The 22,728-nt window shown below is 44.1% G+C and overlaps 1 long non-coding RNA gene across 1 annotated transcript in view; it reads left to right on the top strand.

Annotated features, from left to right (window-relative positions):
• Positions 1-950: 950 nt before the first annotated feature.
• Positions 951-22,728, top strand: part of LOC307184724 — a 565,756-nt gene continuing 543,978 nt past the window's right edge. The window contains exon 1 of the long non-coding RNA XR_013827813.1: positions 951-1,153. This is a non-coding gene — a long non-coding RNA (uncharacterized lncRNA). The remainder of the gene's footprint in view (positions 1,154-22,728) is intronic.

Raw genomic sequence — 22,728 nt, 5'->3', positions numbered from 1 at the left:
GCAGAGTTGACATTTGAACCCAGGCAGCTTGACTTCAGAGCCTGAGCCCCATGCTGTACACCACAGTGCACCATTAGGGCTCAACAAATAGAGATTGGATACTGTCAGTGTGTACAATTTTATAAAATCCCTTTTCTTTGTGTCAGAAGGCTCCCAGACTCTGAAAAACCCTGGGGGCCTAAGAAGAGAAAGGGAGAAAAAAGAGAGGCAAGGGGCCATGTGCAGGAAGGGTCTGCTGCGTAACTGGAGTTGGGCTGGACCAGTCCTGTGTGGTCGTGAATGCTCCCAGCTGGGTGTGCACAGCAGTGCTGCCTGTTGGGCCAGCCAAGACTCACAGCCCATCCATGGGGTTGGGCTCAAGACCCAGAAGGCACAGGCTGCACTGGGTAGCCAGTGGGCTTCATGCCAGGTTCTACTCTGATACGCTTTGGCTTGGGAAAGTCATCAAGCCATTGTGAGCCTCCATTGTTCTATGAAAAGGGGATACTATAACCCTTCCTGCTTTCCCTCATAGTAAGCTTTTGTTTTTGTTTATTTATTCATTCACTTATTCATTCCAGATCTACTGAGATATAATTGACACATAGCTCTGTATAAGTTCAAGGTGTAAGCGTCGTGATTGGACTTACCTATATCGTGAAATGATTACCACAAGTTTAGTTAACATACATCATCTCATATAGTAAATACAAGGAAAAACACAAAGAAAAAAATGTTTTTTTTCCTTGGGATGAGAACTCTCGGGATTCAGTCTCCTAACAACTTTCAATTTTCTGATACAGCGATGTTAACTCTAGTCCTCATGTGCCTTACATCCCTGCTACTTATTTATCTTGTAACTGGAAATTGGTACCTTTTGACCACCTTCATCCACGTTTCCTTCCCCCAAATCCCTGCTTCTGATAACTTCCAATCTCTTTTTCAGCCTCCCAGGTGTTCTTGGTCAGCTGCACTCAGCAAGAGGCTGGGCTATGACTCAGCTCCCCTGCCTGGGCAGGGGCAGACCAAGCTCCAGGGCCAGCAAATCTTCTTGTCTGAGGATCCGAATCAGGCAGAGCTGCTCCTTGCCGAGTTCCCCGGTCAGACTGCACCCCTGTCTTCGCTCCACAGATGAGCAAAGCTGCCAGTTGGGACAACTATGTGGGTGATGCAGGTAGGAACTTGATCTGCCAAGATCCAAGCGCTGGTTGTTTCAAGTCCCTCCCGCCTTCTTTGTTACAATCAGATTGCCAGTAGTCAAGCCTCCCAGACTCCCCGACAATGTCTGTGGGTCGAGACCAGTGGAAGGCTCCCAAGAAGCAACCCACAACGCTGGGGAAGCTGGATGTCCACGCTGGTATCTCTTTTTCCACTGGAGGAACCACAAGGGAGACCTCTCAGTGTGGTGCTGTGCTGGCCTGGGGGATGGGCCCCGTGGTCAGCATGTAGCCACTCGCCTTACCTTTCTGCTGTGGTCTGTCTTGGTCTCTGTGATGCAGGGGGTGCTTTAGCTGCACCCCCACGTTCTCGGATTTTCTCAGTGGTGTCTTGTCCACGAATAGTTGTTAGCTGGTCTTCTTGTGACGCGGAGTAGAGTCAGGAACTACCTACGTCGCCAACCTGATGACGTCCAGTGAGGTTTCGAATGTCTAGTGCCAATATGGAGGTGGGGAAATATTACATTAGGAAAGCACAGCATTCATCTGAGTAGAAGGAGGAGGACAGTTAAGTTTAATTACTCAACTCCTTTATACATTTATTCACTCATGAAATAAATATTGACCCAGTACCGATGCTGAAAATTTGGCTTCTGTGCCCTGGTGCCGAATGGAATCTTGAAGACAGAGTTTTGGGTGAAGTAGAAAAGAATAACTTTATTGTTTTGCCAGGCAAAGGGGGCCACAGCGAGTTCATGCCCTCAGAACTGTGTGTCCCAACCCAGGGAGATCTGGTGAGGAGTTTCATGGCAGTGGTTCAAGAGCAGTTGTTCCTGATAAGGATCAGAGTGTGTGCAGGGCCTTCATTCCTTTGATTAAACTGGCTGCAGGTGGCCTCCTGATGAGCTTTTGTGGTTATCAAACTGCGACCTTCTTTCTGGAATGAAGAGTGCTTCAACAGGTAGTTAAAATCGTCCATTTATTGGGGATTTTCTTTCTGCAGAAGAGCTCAAAAATATTGTACTGTGTATCCCTCGAGGGGGAACCAGGACCCTGCCCCAAGGCTGCACTGTTGTTTCCTGACGGCTCCTCCCTTGTCTCCACATCCCCTCCCTTCCCTGATTAGCAACTGTTTGAACCTGCCCTTTGGAACGCTGGGAAGGTCATGGAGGCCGAACAGAAAGGCTCTTGTGCCCAGGAAGCCCACAGGGTCCCGCTCGGTTTCAGTACTCACTTTGTGCCAAGCCTAGTGTTAAGGACAGTGGTGACATGAGCAAGATAAATTCCCCATGCTCAGGAGTTTCATTCCAGAGATAGATATGCACACAGAGTGTGACACACACCCTCCACAGTCATGTTATTAAGTGCTGTGAGAAGAGAACAGAATTCTGACAGCTGGTTTGGTACTGATAGACCTGATTCTCATGAATTCATCTAGTCATCATTTGTGCTGTACAGGAAATGAGCTGGTACTCTTTTTTTTTTTTTTCAATTTATTTCATGATTTTATTTGGATCTTGGATGAGCTGATACTCTTAATTAGAATCCATTTCCATGTTATTTGGCCAAGAGGCAGAAAAGCAAAGAAATAAAGATAACACCTTGAATTTAGTTTAGTCTTAACACTTTTTACAAAAGGACTGGAGGGCAGCCCACCCTCTCTCACGTTCCCCAGTTTCACATCTGTTTCTGGGAAATGGTCTTAGCCTCATTAGTCATTCACAATGGACCAACTTTGGAGGATCCCATAGGTCAGACGTTCCTAGTCTTACATGTACGGACCTGGGGCCCACTTGGACATGCCCAGGGTCAGGTGAGAAAGATGCATTATACTCATTGCACAGGGTGTTGCATCTGAGCTCTTAGACAGAATTGTTAACGAGCAAAAAGGTTTGAAAGGTTTATGCTTTATAAACTAAAACAGGCAATTTAATCAAGTTCTCATTCCTCCAGCGATGTGATGGTTGAATACTGATGATGTGTACGAACTATGCCATGACCCTGGGTAATAGCAGGTCTGGGGAAATGAAGCATTACCCGGAAGGGTCATATGAGTCAACCTGAGGGCATCAGGTTAGAGCTTAATACTGTCTCTTCAACTAGTGACACAGACTCAGGACCTGGAACACTGCTACCATTTGCCCAGAGCATGGCATCCAGATACGGTTTCCTCCCCAGAATGGCTGCTTGAGTTCAATTCCCTGTTACCATCAACATTATTGTTGAGTAAATCAAACTATAGCAATGAAAGCCCGGTCTAAATTACTATGTTTGACAAGGAGAAGGTGTAGTGACTAATAGTCATTGATTCAACACATGTTTGGATTCCACTTAGGTGAAGAGCCCTGTTGGAGGGACTGGGGATACAGTACTGAACAAAAAAGTCCTTGACCTCATGGAACCTATATTATAGGGAAGGGAGACAAACAGATACACAATTACATACTTTGGCTTAAACCAGTGAGTGATAAATGTTAATAATGAAAAATCGAGTAAAAATAGACCAATAATAAGGAAGAAAGTTGTCATTTTAGTTACGTGATCAACAATAGCCTCTTTAAGGAAAGATCATTTGAACAGTATCTGAATGAAACCAGGCGTGAGGTCATACCTGGGAGGTAAGCTTTCCAGGCAGAGGAAACAACAAGTACAAAGGCCCTGAGGCTGGGGCAAGTTGGGATTAGTGTTCTGGCAAAGTAAAAAGGGCAGAGTGCCTGGGATAGAACGAACAGAGGGAATAGAGGTAGAAAATGAAGTTGGAAGGACGGTCAGAGGCCAGACCTTGGAGGGCTTTGAAGATCATGGTAAGAACTATATATGAGTGAACTGGGAAGCCGGTAGAGGGCTTGATCTGTGGAATGGCATGATCTGAATTACTTTTCAAGAACAGACTGTAGCGGATTTAAAGTGAGAGGTCAGTACACTACAGTCTTCCTGAAGTCAGGTTGCATAAGGGTGTTGAGATGCATAGGTGGTGTCTGGTGTCTGCCATGGGTGGGTAGTGGGGGTGAATGCAGGAAGGTAGGTAGCACCTATGCCAGTGTCTCTACGTTGGGAGAAGGTTCAGGTTCGGCAGTTAGACTACCACTTCCTAAATGTTTGACCATGTGCAAATCACTTAACTTGGGTGTCAACTGCTTCATCTGTCCAGTGGATAAAAGCATCTCTCAGGGACTTCTAAGTATCACAAGAAACACCGTGCTGTCTGGCACGTCCGTGTTCCATAGCTGCGAGCCGTTGTTTATTTCACCTCTCAATTTACAGAGAAGCACACTGAGGCCCAGAGAAGAGCAGGCTTTGCTCAACCATCCAGGTTCTTACTGGCAAGCCCTGGACCAGATGCCTATCTTCGCATTCCTGAGCAGCCCTGTGTCAGGATGGAAAAGATGGAGGGGACTGTGAGGCCAGGGAGCATTAGGGATGGCTTGGAGAGGCATTCAAACTTGAATCAGGCCCTTTTCCCCCAGCCCTCCTCTCTGAGGGTGGAATGTGGGAAATTAGGCAAGAATGGGTATAGCACGAAGCAACTGCTCATTCCCCATGCCTTTCACTGGTGACACCTGGAGATAAGACAGCAGCACGGGCACCATTTGCTCAGGAGCTTCTCACGTGGGTCTTCCCATCCATCTGTTTTCTGTATGTTCTTTATGCTTATACCAGGCCTCCACCTCTGTCCCGAGTTAGAAGGAGAGGTTTGACGGCCCCTCCCATGCCATGTGGTTGCCTCTTCCCAGGCTGTGTGTGTGTGAGGGGTGGGTGGGTTCCTCCTCACTGAGTTCCCTCACTGGTAACGCTTTCTTCCGTCACTGATTGCCCGAATACACTTCCTCAAATCAAAGCGTGCTTGTCCAGTCTGCTCAGCGTACAGATGAGAAATGGAGGCACAGAGGCCAGGGACCCAACCAAGGTCACGCGGTAAACTGGGGGCAGAGCTAGGACTAGACCTCAAGTCTCTATTCCTACCGCAGTGCTCATGCCTTACCCCATTCTGTTGCAAGATGGATGACTCAGTCCTCTTTTCATCTTCTGCAAAGATGGAACAGTTCAGATATAAGGAAGGCTTCAGGGAGTGATGGAGTGAGGGCAGCGCATGGATAAAGCAGGAGAGAAATCATCTTCCTAAGGCCTGAAAGATGAAATGACTAGCTGTCTCAAGTGAGGATAAGCCCTACAGTTGCTCTCAACCTCCTCTTCCAGTTACCCTCCGTCATTTTGCACTGGTGACACATAGCCCCACGGTGCCTCATCTCTCCCCATGAGGGATGGCATGAAGAAGGTCGTTTATCCTTCTGTCCATTTAGTACCAGGACCAGCTGCAGATGGATCACTAACAAGGACTGGAAGGCAAGTTGGCAACAGCCCAGCCAGAAGAAGAGTGGAGTGTCTGAAAAGGCGGGGCTTTTATCTCAGAGGCTCCCCCTTCCAGCCCTTCCCAGCTGACAAGTCATTTACACGTTTCAAGCTTCCAAGGGCTCCTCGTAGGTCAAGCAGGAATAAAAATGCCCAGGCTGCCTGAAGCTAGGGGCTAAGCCAGAAACTGTACGTGCCCACAGGAAGAGAGCTAGGGACCGGGTGAGCACATGAAAATAGAGGCAGTAGAGGAGCAGGAAAAACTAGTGGCTCAGAATACAGCTCTGTGCTCACCAGTCCAGCGTTCTTGGGCAAGCCAGGCACGCCTTTGTGCCTCTGTGGCATCGGCTGAAAATGGAGATAATGTAGTACCTACCTCATAAGGCTTTTGTGAGCCGTGGTTAGGTGACGATGATAAACTATTAGCCACACAGTTACCGCCACTATTGTTATTATTGTTATTACAATAACAGTAGGTGGGGATCATTCTTGGGGATCATTCTGCCGCCTGTGATGGAAATCAGGAGGAAATTTGCTCACTCTTCAACGCTCACTACAGTGCTTCTCTTGTGAGGTCTTCTGCTATCGTTCTCACTCCTGCAAGTGAGAAACAGAAGTATCTCTCCTTTGAACTTCCTTAACACTTTACTACCACAGCTCCAGCACGTACCACGACTGTGTGAAATCATGTACAGCTGACTGTCTTTTTTGGTGCTCCTTGAGGGCAGGGTATACTCTTGAAATCCTAGTCCTTGTTTCTGTGAGCCAGGGAGAACTAGGTCTGTAGACACTGGAGTCAGACCAACCAGGCTGTACTCCTTCCCACCTTGACGGGTCTTGTGTAAATTACTGTCCGAGTGTCATTTTCAGAAAGAAAAAAAAAATATGACCTGTGTACAAATATACAATGAGCACACATTAGAGATTTAATATCTTATTAAAGGAAGGATCAGCAGAAAGATACAGCTCAGTCAGAGAAGGATCTGACAACTGGCATCTAGTCGCTAAAAAACAAAAACACCGAAATAAGATGGCTAAGTTGCATACAAAGGTAGCTCATGACCTCCAGGGCAATAAACCATAACTTTCAGGGTTTTCTTTCCTATTGGACAAAAATCATTTGCTTCCTGCCAGCCAAAAGTCATCAGTAACTTGTTCACCTTCTACAAATTAGCATCTAACATGAAAGAGTCTGGGCCAAATTAATGGTAAGTCATACAAAGTACATTCCCCTTAAGAATCAGAAAGACCTCGGCTAGGCCCGTTAGACAATGCTCTAATACACAAAGGACATGAGGTTGTCTTTCTTCCTCATTTCCAAGTTTTGAATACTTTTTAATCATTGTTAACCTCGCTAAGCCTCAGACTCTCAGTTTGTCAAAAGGGCGTAACGATATCTGTGCCCTAGGGTCAGTTTGGTGATCAGTGAGACAAGGTACATAAGGTACCCAGCACACTGCCTGCTGTGTTACGTGTTGGCCCAGGACTAGCCATAGATTAAGGTGCAAGCTTTGGAAGGAAAATGACAATTGAGTATCTACTGTGTGTCAGACACAATGCTGTGTGCTTTATATATGCTTATATATATTCTGTTTACCCTCAGAACAGGCCTGTCGGGTGGTATTATTTAGTCCCACTTTATACGCTAGGACGCTCAAATTACCAGGAGTTAAGTGACTTGCCTGAAGATCTCAGAACTAAGGAGTACAGAGTAGGTCTGTGATTCCAAAGCTCTTTCCGTCAGTGTTGCTGCCTCTTTAAAAAACAGAAAAAAAAAAAAGAAAGAAAAATCACAAGCCAAGGATTTTCAAAAGCATTTGCATTGAACTCGAATTGGATTTGGAAACATTTATTCATTTTCCTGTTATTCATCCAGATTTTGTTCCTTCCTTCCCCCCTCCCCCCCTCCCACCCCTAAGCCCAAAAGCTTTTTTTTTTTTTTTTTTTCCGCCATTCGCTTAGCACTTCAAAGTGGGAAGGATGTGCCTCTGAGTGAAACATTGTGCTGGCAAAATGACACTCCATTTTCCAGGAGCCCTGACAAAGCCTTTTGATTTGAATGTCAATGCTGTGAGTATGATTAAATGTAAGATTCACTTTTACATTCCCCAGCTGCAAAATAAGTTGTACAGTTCAATTAGTTTGCCATGTGGCTGAGGATACAGACCCTAAAAGTTGCTATGGTGACGCGACTAATGAGAATGGTGTTGGGACCGGGGATGGAGCCCAGTGAATTTCCAAGTACTGAAACCAGAAAGGTTACAGGTTGGGAGGATGATGCAATTGATTTTTCTTTAGAGCCTCCTAGAAATGCTGTGTTTCCACGTGATGCTTGGGCTCTCCATACTGACATGTGAAAATACGTCTTCTTGGAGAAAGAATTAGCTACAGGCAGGGATTTTAGTCGGTTTCTCTCTCTCTCTCTGTCTCTTTTTTTCTTTTTCTCTCCTCTGTCTCAAATCATTTGCTGTCCTGTGACATGAATTGGGATCTGGAAAGAATAATCTAGGAAAAATGTCAAGGCCTTATAATTTATCTATTATTGCCTTAGGCCCTGTCCTCTCATTTCGGGTATCCCTTGCTCCTACCAAGGAAATCTCCTTTAGTTCTTGGCAGTGCCCTTTCGATAGCATGTTCCTCCTCGCCCGTTAGCAATTTGAGCAGACATCTGAATGAAGTCAGGGAGCAAGACATGTGAACCTCTGGGGGGAAAATGTCTCCTGTTGACTTCCTTCAGGGTAGTTTTCAGCAAGTGTCCTCATTTGTTTTATTTTCTATATTCTGTCCCCTTCACTGAGCTCTAAATCCATGGCGGCAGAGACCTTATTTATTAGTCGACTGCTGTACTTCCCGTATGGTACCCAGCCTAGAGTTTGGTGGTAGTAGGCACGCACTAGATACTTGTTAATGGAATGATTGCATCTGAATCCGAATCCCGACTCCTGCTGGGGTTTTGGGAAGACCACTTGATTTTTGCTAGACACAAATGCCCTCTTTTGTAAACTAGGGGTGATCGGCTTCCTCTGCATACCTTTGGGATTGTGGCACGGAAACATTAGTAATAGACGTGTAGGAGTTTTTTAAATGGTAAAAAAAAAAAAAGGGCTTTGTAGAAATAAAAGCCCTTTGGTTGGGATGGATGGCGCCTTTTGCATGTGTGGGTTTGTAGAGTAATTGCAGAGCCACGCAAAATCCTCTTTTGCACAAGAACTGACTTGAAGGTGTGCACAGCATGAGGTGATCAACATATAGTACTCATTACCATGGCCCTAGAGAGCCACACTGGCAAGATGTTGCCTTAATCTCTCTTTTTTTTTTTTTTTTTTTTTGCGCCTTAATCTCTTTTGCAGGAGTGTCGTAAGAATTCATTAAGGTTGGTGGCGTGCTTTGATAACCTCAGAGAACAGGTGTGACAGGAGTGTAAACTTATTATTAAAACATGAATTGGGTTGTTTTCTGGATGACTTAAGCAGGGAATGGGGTGAAGGCAATTTCAAAAGGTGCTTTGCAGTGGCTGGTGAAGAGTGAATGTGGAATTTGGCTACTGTCCATCCGCTTCTTTCTGCAGGAGGATGCAGGCTGTACAGGGAGGTAGGTAGAAAACAGTGCTACTAGTGGGGCAACAGGGTCCCGACGTCATAAGCTACTAGCTGAGGAACCTTTGGCAGAGCACGCACCTTCCTGAGGTCTCCACTTCCTCCTGGGACAATAGAAACACTTTCACATCTATTCCACAATAGATCTTCAGGCTGTCAATTAGAATCACATGGGAGAAATGAAGGAGGTTCTTTGGTCCAATAAGGTAGATAGAGTTTGAGTTTAAGATTAAACAAGTGGAACTTCCCTGGTGGCGCAGTGGTTAAGAATCCGCCTGCCAATGCAGGGGACACAGGTTTGAGCCCTGGTCCGGGAAGATCCCACATGCCGCGGATCAACTAAGTCCATGCGCCACAACTACTGAGCTTGTGCTCTAGATCCCGTGAGCCACAATTACTGAAGCCCACACGCCTAGAGCCTGTGCTCCGCAACAAAACAAGACCCTGCAATGAGAAGCCCGCGCACCGCAAGGAAGAGTAGCCCCCGCTCGCCGCAACTAGAGAAAGCCTGCGCGCAGCAGCAAAGACCCAACACAGCCAAAAATAAAAAGATTAAACAAGTGCCTTAGGACCTTACTTCTGAAAGCTTTTAATAAGTACCTGTCAATCTTGTGTGGGAAGAGGTGATGAAAGGCAGATGTGTTCTGTTTTTTAAAATTATTTTATTATGGATTGAAATTTTTTTTTTTTTCGGTGTTAACATCTTGACAAGTAGAGTTCTTTGACTACTTTGGGAAATATCAGACCTAAAAATGGTGTCTTAGGTGACTCTCCATCTGTAAGAGTCACTCGGGGCAACCTCCCAAGACACTACTATAATTTCAATTATAGTTTCAGGTAACATTTAAAAAAATTTATTATTTGGCTGCATCAGATCTTAGTTGTGGCATGCAGGATCTTCGTTGCGGCATGTGGGATCTTCCGTTGTGTCTCGTGGGCTCTTCGTTTTGGCATGTGGGCTTCTCTCTTGTTGTAGTGCACGGGCTCCAGAGTGTGTGGGCTCAGTAGCTGCAGCGCACGGGCTCTCTAGTTGTGGCACTCAGGCTCTAGAGCCCGCGGGCTCAGTAGTTGCAGTGCTCGAGCCTAATTGTCCCGTGGCGTGTGAGATTTAATTCCCCGACCAGGGATCGAACCCGTGTCCCCTGCATTGGAAGGCGGATTCTTAATCACTGGACCACCAGGGAAGTTTCGAGATAACATTTTTTTTTTTTTTTGAGATAACATTTTTACACTTATTAGATAAAGTGTTAAAAACAGACAAGCAAATCCAAAACACAAAGCCAGAATTCTTCCCTTTAGACATCTCCTTGTGACTGTCTTAAAAGCACTTAAAATCAACCTGTCCAAAGCCAAACTCAGAATCCTCCCCTTCTGCGTCACATCCATCCCACACCTCTTCCCGTGTTCTCTCTCTCAGTGAGTGGCACCATCCCAGCCATCTGGGACACGTCTTCTCCCTCGTCCTCAGCTCTGCATTCTCTCTTAGTCCTCGGTGCCTTTCTAAAACTGATCGCTTGTCTCCATGTCATACGAGGTAAATGCTGGCAGGCAATTCTGGGTTTTATGTTCTAGCATATACGTGATCTCATTTAATCCCCGGGGTGGGTATTTCTCCCCAGTGACCAGATAAGGATATTGAGGCATGGGGAGCTTAAGGAACTTGGCCAAAGTCACACAGCCAGCCTACTCAGAGTTAAACTGAAAGACAGGCCCAGCCCTAAAGTACCCTTTGAGTACATTATTGCTGCTTCTCTGAGAGCAACTCAAGTCCAAGTTTCTCTGTTGTTCAAATGTGATTTTAAAAAATCCTACCTTGCCTACATTATATAGTATTGATATAAGTATAAAATTCAGGACAGAGATGGACAGCACTTTAGGAATGTACAAATTGCTCTACAGATGCAAGGTCCTATTGTTCTACTAGGCTGCAAGATTCAAACAGGCCAGGAAAGTGCTTCTCAGTTAGAATAATCTCTGTGATAACAGCTTTGGACCATCTTTGAAAAGAAGGTTCTGAGAGCTCTGTCCATTTCCTTGAATAAGAACTCTTACAAAATTCATGAAAGGCAGGCAACATTAAGCCATTTGAACTGCATTTCTCATTTCTCAGATACGTCAATCCGGAAGCCAAAGCCCAATTTTAGAGCTTTAAAGCTGTTGAGTAGCACATAGCTCATCTCTCTCATTTTACGGATGGGGAGACTGAGGCCTGTAGCAACCTCAGTCAAGGTCAAAACCATAAGGCAAGTCACAATTCCATTTCTCTCTTTCTCTCCCCGTGACTCCTGACCTAGGCTGCTTTCCAGAGGTTTTCATCCGTTCCATATAATCTCTAAGTTCCTAAAACTAAGACTAACAGTCTCCTTTGACAGGTAAGAGGCCCCTGGCAGCCTAAGAGGAGAGGAGCCTATGGACATTTGCCTTGGGAAGGAAGAAGGCTCCAGGTGGGGCTGGCAGACGTAGCCATATTTTCTGCACGTTCTCCGAGTAAAGCATCTGATGGGTGTTCCCAAGGGCCTGTGAGCCTGGGGGCTGGGTTGTAAAGCGAGGTCTCAGGGTGAAAAGAAAATAACAAGAGTGAGAGTCTTGGCTAACAGCATCTCCTCCACCTAGAATGCCCCACCTCCATGCCCAAACGCTCAAGACACAGCCATCCAGGTGTGGACTAAATATCATCTGAAGGTTCTATATTTCCTCCCCAGTATTTACAAATTTGTCTTCTTACTTTATAAAAGCAATACTGCCCTCCACTAGAGGTAAGCAGTATGTACATTTTTGGAACGATCCATGAAAGCCTGCTCACCAGCACCCCAATCCCCCCCCTTACAACCCTCCCAACTCACCTTCCCTTCCATATTTCCAGGTTTTCTATGTGCCTCTTCATTAGCAAGGGATGGAGGTGTGTGACCAAAATGCCTGGAAGGGCCAGGCATTAATAAAAATATATTCGGCCCCTGTATCTGTGGGTTCTGCATCCACAGATTCAACCAACTACAGATAAAAAAAAATTCCAGAAAGTTCCAAAAAACAAAACTTGAATTTGCCTCTCATAGGCAACTATATCCATAGCATTTATATTATATTATATTTATAATTATTTACATAGCATTTACAGTGTGTTAAGTATTATAAGTAATCTAGAGATGATTCAAAGTGTATGGGAGAATGTGCGTAGGTTTATGCAAATACTACACCATTTTATATAAGGGACTTAAGCATCCCATGGATTTTGGTATGGGGGCGGGTTTGGTCCTGAAGCTAATACTGAGTGACACTGAGGGATGACTGTGAGTTAAGGAGGCTGTATTGGAGAGCGCATGTCCCGCCTTTGGGGGACAGCCGTAATTCTGTACCAGCTATTGCTCATGTGTGGCATTGCAGGCCTCCAGCATTGTCAGATGCTTCAATTTAAGACTAGCCCCAAATCCAGACTTTTTGGATGGGAACTCCTGACTTTAAGATGTTGGCAGTGAATGCTAAGTGTTTTGAAATGCTGCAGAGGCCAGAGAAGACACTTGTAAGTGAGATGTGGCCCATAGGTTTACAACCTCTGATGTATTAGCAGATGTACATAAATGGGGTATATTTTATGTGTTGCTCTATGATTGACTTGTTTTTCCCAACTCCATACTGTTGATAGTGATCTTTCTGTGTCAGCTCCCATAGATCATGTCATACATTTTAGTGGTTATATAATATTCCCTGACATGGATGTATTATAATCTTTCAGTCTTCCTGTTGGTAAGCGTACAGGTGTTGATACTTTTTCAATGTCATAAGGGGTTTCAGCAGATTTCTTATACATGAAATATGCATGTGTGAGGATTCTTGAGGATGATCACTGGTTACTTTCTGTCCTGACACTTGCCATGCTGTCTCATTTCCCTCAATGGATGTAGAGATCAGGAACCACACCTTAATCCTTTGTGTACTCCCACCGGTATGTAACCAAGTATACAACCCCTGAAAGTATGACAAAGTAAATGAACTAAAAAAACTGTCATAAAAATAACACTCATCAAACTTGATTTTTACCTCTGACTTTCTGAGTGACTTTTAGGCAAGCTACTTTCCCTGACCAAGCCTCTAACTCTTTCTCTCCAATATGGGCCCCATTCATTTATTCAACAAAGTTTAAATATTTACTGAGTACCTTCTGTGTAATGGATATTGGGTTGAGTGTGAGGAATACAGCAATGCCGTGAAGTTATCTTCTGGGTCTACTCCAAGTTCCTTTCTAGTTCTAACCTTCTTTGATGGTGGTATGATATGGTGCCATGCCGCTCAGCCTCAAGCCATAAGCAGATATGAGAATGGAAATAGTGTCACACTCTCCCAGGAGCAAGAGCCTTCCACTGAACATATATAGATTATTAAATGCTATGTACTAACAACTGCTAGGGACAAAATATTCGTAAGCAGGTTCCACTGTCGAAACATGTTATGCTTTGGATCATTTCCTCTGTCCTGTGAAAACTCGTTATGGACTCTTTCAAAGAGCATGGCTTCCACCAGTTAAGGTGATAATAATTGAAAGGCATCTTCTCTCTCTCTCTCTCTCTCTTTTGTTTTTTCCAAAACAAAAGAAGGTGTCTTCTTCTTTGGGGAAGGTAGGGTGTCCCAGCTTTGCTAAATCGTATTCCCCAAGGTTACAAGATAGTAAAAATAGGAAAAGTGAAAACAAGTAGGACTTTATACAATGGGGAATAAGTCAATAAACTCATTAACCATCAAGGAAAGACACAGGGGAGTCAGCATCCTGTCGCAGAAATAAAATCGCATTGAAAAGGAAGGCAATACAGTATGGTGGTTTAAATGCCCGATTTTTTTTTTTTTTTTTTTTTTTTTTTTTGCGTTATGTGGGCCTCTCACTGTTGTGGCCTCTCCCGTTGTGGGGCACAGGCTCCGGACGCGCAGGCTCAACGGCCATGGCTCACGGGCCCAGCCGCTCCGCGGCATGTGGGATCTTCCCGGACCGGGGCACGAACCCGTGTCCCCTGCATCGGCAGGCGGACTCTCAACCACTGCACCACCAGGGAAGCCCTAAATGCCCGATTTTTGAACCAACTGTCCTATTTTCTTGATTTGTGAGATGGTGATAATGCCACCTAAGTCACTGGAGTATTGAAATCATCAAAATAAATGTATTATCATTATAGAAGATGCAAATAACCTATTGTCTAGGTTTGTTTGTAAATGGGCTAGCTTTATGACCTTGGGAAGACGTTTTCTTTCTTGGGGCTTTTGTTGTTTCATCTCTAAAAGGGGGAACAAAACCTGCCATGGCAACCTCCAGGAGCTGTAGTGAGACTCCAAGGAAAAGGGTGAATGACTGCAGAAGCATCTTATGACCTCAAGTATGAATTGACAGTTAACCCAGTGACTCAAATTACACATTAAAGAGAGCTATGAATTGAAGTATTTTCCCAACATTTGAGGTTGTTTCCATCCCACAGTTTCATCAGGGCATGAAAATGTAGCATCTGAGAGCAGGGCACATGACAACACAATTAGATTCACTTTCTGGTCCATTCACTCTATATCTGAGCATCTACCAGGAAGCATGTAGGTGCTATAGGACATACAATGGTGAGGAAAAGGGACTAAGGTTTTGCTCTGATGGAGCTTAGAGTTGAATGGAGTTGAATGGAGGGCACAGGTACTGATTCAATGATTACAAATAATAATCAGAGACTCAAAATGTGCCATGGCAAACGGAACAAAAAAGGAAGAAAGGAGGCCAAATTTCCATTGGGAATTCTGTATGTGGAGGGACCCTGGTGTTAAGATGGGGGAAAGATGGCCTTAAGTGGTTATTAACCCCTTACAACCTCTACCTCATTCCTGATTCTGATTTTATTATATAAGAATCTTCCAGTTACAAGATGATATATGGAAAAGAACTCTGATTTTGCATTTAGATCATATATCAGTCATTGAGCCCTTATTATGTGCCAAGAGGTATTCTGAGTACTTCACAAGTATTAATATTTACTTCTCAAAAAAATTCCTGTTTTTTAAAATCTCTGTTTCTTAGATGAGGAAACAGAGGTGAAGGAGTCACCAGTTCAAGTTGCAGTTCACCTCTTGGAGAGAGTGAAACCTTGAGCCTCATTGCTCTGCTCTGTATGTTGAAGGTAAGGGTCCCAGGCAGTATTTAGGGTCAGCATAAGATCACATAGAATAATATATATCTTCTGCATACTGAAAAAAATTACAGTATACCTATAAGGGGTTATTGTGTGGGGTATTCAGGGCATAGAGTCACAAGTTCCTGTCAGATGCAGCAAAAACACCATATAGCAACATCACTCTGTGAATATTTGCAGCACTGTATTTTGTTCATGACTTGTAGTTTGCCAAACTCTTTTTTTTTTTGCGGTACGTGGGGCTCTCCCTTTTGTGGCCTCTCCCGTTGCGGAGCACAGGCTCCGGACGCGCAGGCTCAGCGGCCACGGCTCACGGGCCTATCCGCTCCGCGGCATGTGGGATCTTCCCGGACCGGGGCACCAACCCGCGTCCCCTGCATCGGCAGGCGGACTCTCAACCACTGTGCCACCAGGGAAGCCCCAAGCTCTTTTTTTTTAACTATATATTTATGTCATGGTATTCCTAGATCCTCTTCACACTATTTTCTGGGATATTTGAAACTACACTGGTAACTGGAGAGGGCACTCAGCATCATTGATTTTGTGTGTGGAGGGAGGTTTCATGGGGGAATGTTTTGTGTTACTGTACATCTGATGACTTAATGCCTTCTAAAATATCCCATGGATAACTTTGCCCCATAAAAAATAATGGGGCAAGAATCAAGGTAATGAGCATCTAAGAGTGCTGACCTTGGGCTAGAGGCTAAAGCGGCAGTCCCTTCCCTGAAGAGCTGATGCAGCAGAACTACATCCACAGCACCTTAGAAATGGAGAGGGATCAAAACTGGTAACGTCACTCGTAATATAATTCATGCCATCACCAGGGATTTTTCTGACGCTCTTTCGCGAACATAGCACAAAGATCTTCAAGTCTGACATCCCCCAAATTTTCCTGGCCTTTCCCATAGGGTGGTGTAGGGAAAGTAGCATTAGTTAAAGGTTCTCAATTTCACATTTGCTGAGAGAGAAAATCAAGGTGGCTTCTCCTGGTTCCCGGTGACTGCAAACTGCAGAATGGACTTTGCGGATATGATTACGTTAAGGCTATTGAGATGGAAAAATTATCCTGGGTTATTCAGGTGGGCCCAATGTAATCACGAGGGTCCTTTTAAGAGGGAGACTGGAGGGTCAAAGTGACAGAAGGAGGTGTGACAATGTACGTAGAGTTCAGAGTTAGGCAACTTTACACCAAGTGATGCGGGCAACCTCCAGCAACTGGAAAAGGCAAGGAACAGATTCTCCTTAGGGCCTCTAGCAGGAACATAGCTTTGCCAACGTCTTGATTTTAGCCCTGTAAGAACTGTTTCAGACTCCTGACCTCCAGAACTGTCACTTGCTAAATTTCTGTTATTGTTTTAAGCCACCAAAGGTGTGGTCATTCATTCCAGCAGCAATAGAAAATGAATGCAGGTGGTCTGTAGTTACATAGTCTGAATTTGAGAGAACAGGCAAGTGAGTGCAGGAGAAGCAAAGCCCTTGCTCAGAAAGGTGGAAAACTTGGTTTACCCTGAACAGTACTTACGGACTGCAATGCTGCCATCCTTAGGTATGAAAGATCTAGCAAGATGTCGATATACCTTGTGTGCCGACATCTTCTGCCAACTTGCACACCACAAGCTAGCTCTGATCTGCCAATTGGCTCTTCTCCTGGTGGCCTAACTGCTGAAATCAGCAGTTTCCCCCTGTATGTGGCAGTATTTTATAAGCACTAGATTTCTTATCAAGACTTCTCTTGGGTTTCCAACACTTGCAACTATCTACGCAGGCGGAAGTCTAACTGAATCAAAATCAAGAAGATGATCTGGATCCCCTTTAATCCTCTTCATTTTTCCCCCTTCAAGTTTTAAGGTTTTTACTTACACAAGGCATTTCTATTCTTAAAACGTTTTACACATCACAATACATAAAATAAACCATGAAACACTCACTTTTATGCTCCTGTACCAAATCCGCTTTTCATATATGTCATCTCACTCTTTTTGGTATATATTCTGCTTATTTTTTAACCCTTTTCTGAAACTTGATACTATAGGTCTTGTAAAAACGGATTACATCCTCTCCATAAAGTGGTGATACCCTAATTTAATTAATTCCCTACTGATGGACTTGTAGGTTGTTTCTGATTTTTCACAATTACATGCAATTTGCAGTGTAGCCTTATAAACATCTCTGCACTCTACAGAAGCGCTTCAGTAGGATAGAGGTCTACAAGTAGGATTTCTCCATGAAAGGGTTGCTCGCTTTAGATGATAGATTTTTGCCAACAGGTTTTCCTGATTTACATTCCCATTAACAGTATATGAAAGCACCATTTCTTTATACCCTTAAGATTATACCTTGGGTATGATTCATCTTTTTACTGTTTGCCAATCTGATATGTGAAGAATGCACTCTGGCTGTTGCTTTTATGGGCATTTCCCTGGTTAGTAATAAGCTTGAACATCTCCATATATATTCACTGGTCATTTATTGTTTTCTTTCTTTGTGAGCGGGATCCATTTTCAGTGGGATCAACAATGAAAAAGTAATGACGGGGAATTGTCAGGCAGTGTCGGAGCTGCAAATCAAGGCCCTGCAGCCCAAGGCTCAGACTCCAACACCTTCCTGTGATATTTATACCACAGCCAAGAGCAGCATGCACACCTGAGAAAGTGCTGGGTCTATTTTAAACCTGCAGGAGACGGGGAGAGTATCAATTCCATTGGCACGCTTACTCTTTTACCACTCGGTCACTTTGTAACTTTTGGCATATGCCTTCTCATTTCCCATTTTGTTTCCTCCTTTATATTATGAAAAGCCTGGGAAGGGTGACAGGTCTGGTCTTTTTTTGTTCTTAAAGTTTTAGTTTCAAAAAAACATTGACTGAATGGACACCAATATTCTCCAAGAACCAACCTTCAGCAAAATTATCAAGTCAGGGCCTTCCTGGTGGCGCAGTGGTTGAGAGTCCGCCTGCCGATGCAGGGGACGCGGGTTCGTGCCCTGGTCCGGGAAGATCCCACATGCCGTGGAGCGGCTGGGCCCGTGAGCCATGGCCGCTGACCCTGCGCGTCCGGAGCCTGTGCTCCGCAACGGGAGAGGCCACGACAGTGAGAGGCCCGCGTACTGCAAAAAAAAAAAAAAAAAAAATCAAGTCAGCTCACTAGGGCTTTCATAGTCACTGACAAAGACTTAGAGAGGGAAAACTACTACTCTAGGCAGAGCAGCCCTATGGAGGGTAGGGATGTGGACTTTATAAGGAACAGAACCATGGCGAGGGGTAAAGAAATATGGAATGAGTCTGGAGGGGACAGTGAGGGCCGCACCATAGAGGTCTTTCACACCACGTTACAGGTCTTGTTCTATTTCCAAAAAGCAAAGAAGAGTCCCTGGGTAGGTGGGGGGCTTTCAACAGGCAGAATAATCCTGTCTAATTTGCCTTGCAAAAATATCACTCTGGCTGCAGGGCCAAGAATAGATTGATGGCTGACCCAAGAGGAAGCAGTGGGACCTGTTAGGAGGCTCTTGTCATCAGCCAGACAAGAGAGGGTGGTTGTGAGGACGACAGAAGTGGTGTTGGAAATGGAAAGAAGTAGAAAGACTTAAGAGAGATTTGCATGAGTTTATGAAACTGACTGGGGAGGCAGACACATGAAAAGAGAGCATAGGCCGCCTAGTTCTTGTAAGCAAACATCTGATGGCTTTTCTCAACTCTAATACCCCCTTAGGGCAAAGGACTACTGTATTTCTAGCAACCGGCTCAAAGTGAGTGCACAATGAATATCTCTTCAGCGAGGGAATGGTATGGTGAGAAGAAGGGTTCAGAACAGCAGGTAGCACTGCTTGGTGGTGAAGTTTCACGGGAGAGATGAGCTTGATGCTGGTCTCTGAGGGGTGATAAAGGCACTACGATTGTTTCACCTAATCCAGCCGGAAACACTTTCATTTTCTATATTTAAAAATCAGGCTTGGTGAACAACTCCCCCAAAGTTATTGATTGAAGAATTGGTGGAATGAGAGTTGGAACCCTCATCTGTGGGTCTATGAGGCCTTCCTTCTCTTGACATATTTTTGGACTTAACGCAATAGAATATCTGGGTGAGTGTACCCAGGGGAAGTGATTTTCAAGCAATTTCTGGAGAGAGAAGAAGCTGTAGAGGGTGGAGATTTGACCCCTTGGATTCTCATGCTGTTCATTTTTAGGTTTCTAGTTTTTAATTACTACTTATTAAACAGTTACTACCTGCCCCTCAGATCACTCTTGTTTTACATATATCTTATTTAACCACCAGGGCTTAATTAGATAGCTAATATAATTATCCCCATTTTAATTTAGCAAACTGAGACTCATAGAGGCTAAATGACATTCAAAATTGAATAAGAAACATGTGGCGGAATCACTGTTTGAATCCAGGTCTAACTACAAAGCCCTTACCCCAAATGGCTACATGATCTGACTTAAGGGTCAAGGTGAAGAGGATTGAGGAAGAAAGAGTGTAATTATCTTGACTGAAGATAGGCTGATTATCGTTGTATCTAAGTGTATTTGCCTCTTTTTGTTTCTTATATGATCATAGCATCATACATGCTCCCTGCCCAAATGCTAGAGATCCCCAAATGCTTCCTTCTCTGTAGAAGTTTACTATCTAGAAATAGCACAGCATGGTGGTTAAAGGTATGACTGGTGTCTAATCCTGGTTTTTCACTTCCTAGCTCTGTGACCTCCTCAGGCAAGTTACTTCACATTTTTGTGTTTGAGTTTCAACATTTGCAAAATGGAGAAAGCAGCCAAACATCCTTCATAAATTTGTTGAGAAGTGTTAAGCTCCTGCTACAGGGTAGGCATTCAGTACAAGTTAATTATTCCTGCCCTTTGAGGCTTCCCCAATGGCCTTTATGCATTCGTCATTCAGAAGATGTTTATGATTGTCTACGATATGTCAAACACTGTGCTAAGGATTAAGGATACAAGGGTGTTCTGGTAGCCCTAAGCATAATGGCTTCAATGACAACAATTATATCTCATGATCTTGTGGGTCAGCCATTTGGGAAGGGCATAGCTAGGTGGTTCTTCTGGTATTTAACTGGTAACTGGGTTATTCTGGAGGGTTCAGGTTGATTTCATTCACATGCCTGGAGCCTTGGTGGGGGCAGCTGGAAGGCTGTGCTCACCTGGAGGCTTCCCTGTCTCTCCACATTGCCCCAGGGCCTCCCGTATAGTCTCTGGGGTAAGGGATTACGAGACTGGAAGGTGGTGCAGCCAGGACTTAAACCTGCGTTGGGTGAATCCAGAAACCATCAGTCCGTACCAGCCACGTGGCACACTATTTTAAGATTAAGACCTCTCTGGCACTATTTCTTGGGTGTGCATATAATCCCCGGGTCTTTTTCATGAGGGGAGTGTATCACTGGGGTCAGGAAGCCTGTGTTCTGGACTCACCTCAGTCTCTTCCCAGCCACATGATCCTAAACAATCTCTTCCCAGCCACATGATCCTGAACAAGCCACTGCCCTTGTCAGGCCTCCTTGTCTCCCTCTATGAAATAAAGACACCTTCTTCCTCTGTCTGTTTCTCATGTTCACTCGAAGGACTGTACTTATAGCAGAGGTATCACAGGGGGTCAGCCAGGAGACCCCATGTCTAGTCCTGGTTCATCTTACTTACTGTGTGCCATTGGACAGTTCCTTCTCCATTTCTGGAACACAGGCTTCAAGAAGTGGTGTCTATGTGTCATTTCAACTCAGATTTCAAGGAGGATATTGACAAAAACACCATGAACAAACAGTGTGTTCAGCTGCAAGAGAGCATTGCCATGATTAAGATTACATGGGATAGAATGTGCTGAGTATGTCTTTGTGAGAGGCAGACCCACCTTCTCTAGGGAAGAGCATCCTATAACTGGACAGGGCTCAGGATGCCATCTGTGGGCCTGGATCAGAGCAAAACCAAATGTCCAAACCAAATGGGACTGCACTGATGACGGTACCCTGGTACCATGGAAAAATCAGCCAACCATCACCCACTAAGCATCTTCATACATGACCAGCCATCACAGATGCCAAGCTTTTTAAATCATTGGGTGAACCTTTTGGGTAACACATTTAAAATTAGCCAGAGTAGTCCAAGCCTCAGGGCTAGATAATGAAATACATTTGAATTCATTATTATAAGCAAGGGACTTTTTTGTTTATCCATTTTAGTATCCCAAGTACCTAAGACAGGGTCTAGCAGATAGTAAGCACTCAAACATTTGTCACTGAATAAAATGATTAACGTTTAATGAAAATATCATTGAGGCCTACCCATTATTCATGTATTGGGATTCTTTAAAACCTTGGTCAATAGCAGCAAATGTCATTTACATAAAGCTCCACTTCAAATTATTTTTTCTGCTTAATTGGTTATATGGAATTGATCCTTGATTGAAGGAGATATCCTATAAGAAATCTTATATTCTAGGCCAACCAAGGTCATGAGCCACGAAGGGCCCATCAAGGTTTTGCTGGCCACAGTGGTGCTGTGTGACCTTGAATACACTTTGCCTTTGAGTCCTCAGTGGCTACATTTGTAGAATTAGAATACATTTAAAGTTCACTGTAGTTCTAAAAGTCTGTGATCTTAAGAAAATTCTTATTTTGCCTACATACAACATGATGTGACAGAGATTAAGTGAGATCCCTTCTGTTCAAGATAAAGTTTGATATAATAACAGTGATAAAAGGTATTAGCCTTGGGTTGTTAAGCTCAAGTTTTAGATTTGGTTCTTCCATTTGTCTACAAGATTTGAGGCAAGTCACCTTACCTCTCTGGGCTTTATTATTCTCATTTGTCAAATCACTCACCTAGGTGACAGGTTTTGGGGAAGATAATTAAATGACAGAACTGCCAATGTGTTCTGCTGGAACAGTTTCCTGCCTGTCTCTATATGGCCCTTTAGAAATAATTTTGCTGAGTCTTCTAAGGTTCCTGCTGAAGAAACTAAAACCTAGAAAGGGAAATTGATTTATTCAGTGTTAAACAGCAAGTTCATTAAGACCTGGGGCAGATATTTTAACTTCTTATTCATTTACTATGTTTGGTCAATGAGTATCTTAATAATAACAGCTAACATTTGAGGACTTAAGCATAGTACTAGGAACTTTACATCAATTAATGTGTAATTCTCAGCAGAGCCCCAAAATGTAGGTCCTATTATTATTCTTGTTTGGCAGATAAGGAAACTGTGATTTGGAGAGGCTAAGTGACTTTCTCAAATTTACATAACTTACAAGTGTTAGAACCAGCAATTAAACACAGGGGGATAACTATCTTAATTGTTAACCTATACTGGTCTCTTCCACCATGCTAGGTAATAGTGATACATATTAAAACATAATTTGTCACATTGCATAAACTGTTATCTTATGTTAGCCTTAGTTATGATATAACGAAAGGAGTGATAAGGAGGGTCTGGGCTGCTTTGGAGTTATAGGGCTGAACCCAGGGGGAAGGGAGTAAAAGCCTGTGTCATACAGCCT

Source organism: Stenella coeruleoalba (genome assembly GCF_951394435.1).
Source record: "Stenella coeruleoalba genome assembly, chromosome: 3".
Classification (NCBI taxonomy): Eukaryota; Metazoa; Chordata; class Mammalia; order Artiodactyla; family Delphinidae; genus Stenella; species Stenella coeruleoalba.
The sequence above is the reverse complement of the archived record's forward strand: the minus strand, read 5'-3'. Positions and strand labels throughout refer to the sequence as shown.